The following is a 5,431-nucleotide window of genomic DNA, read 5'->3' on the forward strand; positions in this document are numbered from 1 at the left end:
ACTTTGAAGTGCACACTCTATGCACAGAGTGTGCACCTCTCAAAACTTACCTAAGATAAGAAAGATTCTCCTTCCACTTTGAGTACACGTAAAGGTTGTGTATGAATATCTTTAGGATCTTCCAAAGGATACCTTAATCAGGTGTATAAAAGTGGATAGTAGTGACTATAGTAGCATTTAATTTTTTGAGGTTAATGCACACTCTGAGCTTTTTATTCTACCTGGGAACAATCACTATAGGTGGGCAAAGCCATTTAAACTTGTACACAAATCCCACATTGATGAGCTTGTCTAGATCTTCTTTGACCATTTGACTTGGAATTCATGTGGTAGGCCCTTTTGCTTAGAGGTGTATAAAAGTGGATAGTAGTGACTATAGTGGCATTTAAATTTTTGAGGTTAATGCACACTTTGAGCTTTTTATTCTACTTGGGAACAATCACTATAGGTGGGCAAAGCCACTTGGTATGCTTAATCTTGTACACAAATCCCACATTGATGAGCTTGTCTAGCTCTTCTTTGACCATTTGACTTGGAATTCATGTGGTAGGCCCTTTTGCTTAGATGGTTTTGCATCTTCTGTGAGAAAGGATGGTGTGTGAGAAGGAAAGTATCGAGGGTTTTGTGCAAAGATTAGACAAAGACTTCATGCAAGTATTAATTATTCTTTATGTATTGTGAGGTATCATCATCCAAACTTAGACCTTCATGAACATCAACACACTCTAAGGACTTAAGAGAGTTAGTAGGAGTTTTCGTAGTGTTAGTAAAAGGATATGGGGGAGGTGCATCGGTTGACGTTGTGCAGTGTCGTAAAGTGTAAGTGTGTTAAATGGTGGTGGTTCTTGTATGTCAGGTGTAATGGTCTTACTAGAAAAGAACAAGGTTGAGTGGGAAGCTACCAAAGCTTGAGCTACTTAGAGAAGAAAAAAGAGGCCAAGAAAGAAGCAATTCAAGAAGCTAAGAAAGCAATGCAGTCTATAGCATGAAGTTATCCAATGGATGAAGTTAAAAATCAAAGACCAAGAGACAACAAAATCTTAGAAGGAAGAGCCTGAAAGGTATGGGCATGATTGGCCAAGGTAAACTAGGAGCTTCAAGTGCATAAGAATCAAGAAGCCAACCATTTTGCGAGCCTACATAGTAGTGTAGCTGTATACATAGCCTATGTATAAGTAAATACATTTTGATCATAATATATGAGCAAATGAAGGGAATCATGCATATGTTCATGGTCATAGTGAATACATAGACATGGTCATCAGTATTAACCTAAGCAAGCAAATGGGAATGAAAAGCAAATGAATGGGCATATGCATGCACTTTGAGTATTAAAAACTAATCATTAAATAGGTTAAGCACAAGACTAGTAGACTTACCTTTATGAAAGAGGAAGGAAATAGCTACAAAAGAAGGAAAAATAATAAACCAAAAAAAAAATTGTTAGCTTAGTCTACCACATACAGGGGAGTCCCTACAGGCTACCAGTCTTCGCCGTGGTGAGGCTACTTGTAAATACTATGATTGAGAATTAGACAGTCGTTTGGAATTGGAGAACAAGACAAGAAATATGTGGATGAAGGGATTCCTGGACCAAGAAGGCAGCACAGGCGGCAGGCCCAACAAGTCAAAACTTCAGGCCGTGTTCAGATAAGGCGGCAGCCAAGCTGCCGCCAGCTTGCACTCCAATTATTGAGTGCCCCATGGCACTTTTGGTTCATACTGGGCGGTGGAAATCCACCCCCCCTTGCCACGTATAGGAAGAACTCTTCTAATTTTGTGCCGACCCCCCCCTCGCCCAAACCATGTTCCACCCTCCACCTAGACTTTTTTGCAGGAGGAGCCCACCTTTCCCAACGTCCCAATTCCCAACGTCCCAATTTCCAACGTACAAACCCCCCCTCCCCCCCCTCACACCCTTCAATTTCCTATAAATTAAAGGGTTTAGGGTGAGATTTTGTACCCTGTAGAATTTCCAGAGAACAGAGAACAAACAGAAGCTTCACAAGTTCCATTCTCCAAGGTGCTTTTGCATGCACTTCAATCAGGCTTTCTTTTTATCCACCCATTTACCTTTCTTTTAATGTTTCTGTGGTACACTTGCCATGCCTTTGACATTGTGTGCTTATGGTTTTCTTTTAGGGGTGTGCGAAAAGCGCGAGAGGCAACGTGAAGCGAGCGCATAAGGTGACCCCTCACAAACAGCATTTCCATTATCATGACTTATCTATGTGTTTTTAATTTATGTGGTGCTAATATTCTCTTCGTGTTTGATGTAGGTACTATGGATTCCAACACGAGCCATGAATTTGATTCATCGCAACAACGAGGCGACGACGATCCTATTTTCTCCCAAACTTCTCTCCCGCACTCTAATTTTTATTCATTTCCCCATCCTCCTTTTCATGTGCCACCTCATGGTTTCCAAGCCATGCTCAATTCTCCTTCTTTTTCTCCAAACTCTCCCTTCATGTTTCGCCCCCCCCATTCACCTATGGTAGCGCAACCTCCTAATCGATCATCCCCCCTAGGTATCCCAAACATGGAAACCATTCCCAATTCCCCAGGAAGCCAACCATCACCCAACTCGCTCAATAACCCCCCTTTATCTTCTCAACCAAAGCGGGTCGTGGCAAATCTACCATGAGGAAGGAGCCTAGCGATGAGGAGATTGTGCCAGAGACCCAACCTGCGCCAAAGAAACCCAGGAACTCCAAAAAGAAGGTGGTGGTGGACTTGGGGGAAGATGACGACAACGACAACAAGAAAAGCAAGTGGCAAGACTTTTGGGTTGACCAACTCATTCATGTCAGGGGGGGCATGAGTGAGGAGTTCAACAATCCTGGGAAACAAGGGGTCAACTTGTGGGCAAAGGTGGCCACAAAGCTAGCCGGCATTTACCCTGATTTCGATAAGGATAGCGAAAGTTGTCGCAAGAAGTGGCAAGCGGTGCTAGCAAAATATAGAGTGGACAAAGCTCACAACTCGGTATCTGGCAATGACAGGAGGCACACATGTAAATGGTTTGATGTGGTGGACGAGTATTACGGTAACCACGATAGAGCCACGGTCACTCCTCTTAGCCACGCTTCTTCATCAACAATGGATGATGCTACTTTCCCCGGCGGTGACAAGGATGAAGTAGCTATAGCACTAGATGACGAGAAGCCACAAGCACCCATGTCCTCAAGTCGTCGAGTGACTCCCAAGTATGAGGAATCTTTGGCCACAATGGCCGATACTGGGAAACATCTATTGGACCATCTCAAGGAGACCTCTAGCCAAAATGTTGCCTTGGAGAGGGAGCAACTGAAGATATTGGCAGGATTGCATGCCACAATGAGTGAATTCCTTAAGGAAGGAAGGGGGGGCAACAAGTAGCCTTGGCGGAGGAAATTCTTGTTATTATTCTTGTATGAGTTTTTAAAGTTTGGGATCTCGACGTTGCTTTGTTCCTATGCGTTGTATGGATTTATGAATGTTTCTAAGCTCCTAAGAAGCCATATAAGCTGAGAACTGAATATGTATAAACTTGTTTTGGATTTGCAGGTGACAATGGGCATGTCCAAAGACATTGCACTCTATTGTGCATGGTTGTGTTCTATAGCGATATATGAATTGCTTAAAGAACCAAGCATGCACAATGATGAGTGCATAGTGCAGACTTGGTTGCATGTTACGAATGCATGGCACGATCTGTGAGGTTGAGGAAGATTGCGAACCGTAGGAGGGGTCATGAACACAGGCAAGCGTGGGCATATCCACGTCCTCAAGGCTTTGTAAAATGCTATCTCCTAAGTGCTTATAGTGCTAGCATGTTCAAGCGGCGTCTTAGGGTTAGCAAAGAAACTTTTCATTACCTTTGTGGGAGTCTAGCACCATTCATGCAAAAGAAAACCACAAACTTCCGTGTGCCTGTGTCTATTCAAGATAGGGTAGCCATTGCTCTAAGCAGAATTGCTACAGGAGATGGACTCTTGGGCCTTGGTGACACCTATGGTTGTGCTAAGAGCACATGTTGTGAAATAATGCTTGCATTTTCCAAGGCAATTGTGAAATCGGGTCTCCGGAATATGTACATAAGATGGCCTTCAAGATCTCGGCTTGCAACTTTAGCACGAGAGTTTGAGGCACTTAGGGGAATTCCCTACGTCGTTGGTGCGATAGATGGTTCTCACATCCCCATCATTGCACCCCGAGACAACCATGTTGACTACTTCAATCGGAAAGGGTTCCACTCTATTTTGCTACAACTAACAGTAGCCGCCAATTGCTCAGTATGGAATTATGATGTCGGTTGGGCCGGATCAGCGCATGACTCCTTGAACTTCTCCAGAAGTGATATAGGGCAAGCATGTGCAAGGGGCGAGCTGGGTAACTATTGTTTGGTTGGCGACTGTGCTTACCCCGCATGGCCATACATGTTAGTGCCTTTCAAAGGATGCAAGGAAGGGTTGACACGTCTAAAGTACCGTTGGAATTTCATTCAGTCGAGCACAAGGATGCCAGTTGAGAGAGCGTTTGGTATGCTCAAGGCAAGGTTTCGCATTATGCTAAAAAGATGTGACATGAATCTACGTCATGTCCCAGATCTTGTTGTGGCTTGTCTTGTGCTACACAACAGTCGTATCCAACATGGAGAGTCTTTTGATATGGAGTGGGTACGTGAGGCGGAAGCAGAATTGTCAGCATGCTCTGGACGTGTAGAAGAGGATCGAAGAGCAATAGCTACCTCCATGAGGGAGCTTCAAGCAATACGTGAAGTTGACATAGAGGATGCAATGGAGCGCGCTCAAGGAGGCAATGAAGGGGGTGCGAGTGACCTTGGAGTTGGCTCGGAGCGGCGAGATAGTCTTGCCCGAACAATGTATAGAGAGCAAGCAAGGATGAATGTCCTACAAGTTTTTGGAAGGGCGGCTTTAGAGGAGCTGGACTCACCTACCAACTCCGATTAAGCCTTTGTAATACAAGTCTTTTGTCTGGTTTATTGTGGTTTGTAGTGTGGCTTCTTTATTTAATGTAGTTACACTATGCTTTGTGGACATAATATAGCTTTGTTCTATGGTTTTTGGTATGGTGTTTACTCTTTCTTCCGCCGCCCCCCAGTGTTCACAGTGGGCGGCGGAAGAAGTCAGGCTCCCTTTTACTTCCCCCTCCCTATGTGAACAGTTGGACGGCGGAAGTGTGCGAGTTCCACCTGGAAAAGTGTGTTTGAGAGTATGTTTTCCGCCGCTCCAATGTGAACCCAGCCTCATACTGCAACTAGCTGCTCCGCACTGCCTTCTGTCACTCCAGAACAATAATATACCAACCAGGCCTAACAGCTATGAAGTCAGCTGTGTGCGCTACTTATACCACCACCCTCCTCCTGCTGCTACTAGTTCTAGTGTGTGCGCGTCCGAGGGGAAGGCCAAGTCCTCGACCATCCAAA

General features: G+C 44.6%; 1 pseudogene; it reads left to right on the forward strand.

The window, feature by feature from the left end:
- The first annotated feature begins 2,284 nt into the window (after positions 1–2,284).
- On the forward strand, positions 2,285–4,975 carry LOC147635041 (uncharacterized; annotated as a pseudogene).
- The last annotated feature ends 456 nt before the right edge of the window (positions 4,976–5,431 follow it).

The sequence above is a fragment of the Cibotium barometz genome, chromosome 10, assembly GCF_041138505.1.
Source record: "Cibotium barometz isolate CiBa-2024 chromosome 10, ASM4113850v1, whole genome shotgun sequence".
Lineage (NCBI taxonomy): Eukaryota > Viridiplantae > Streptophyta > Polypodiopsida > Cyatheales > Cibotiaceae > Cibotium > Cibotium barometz.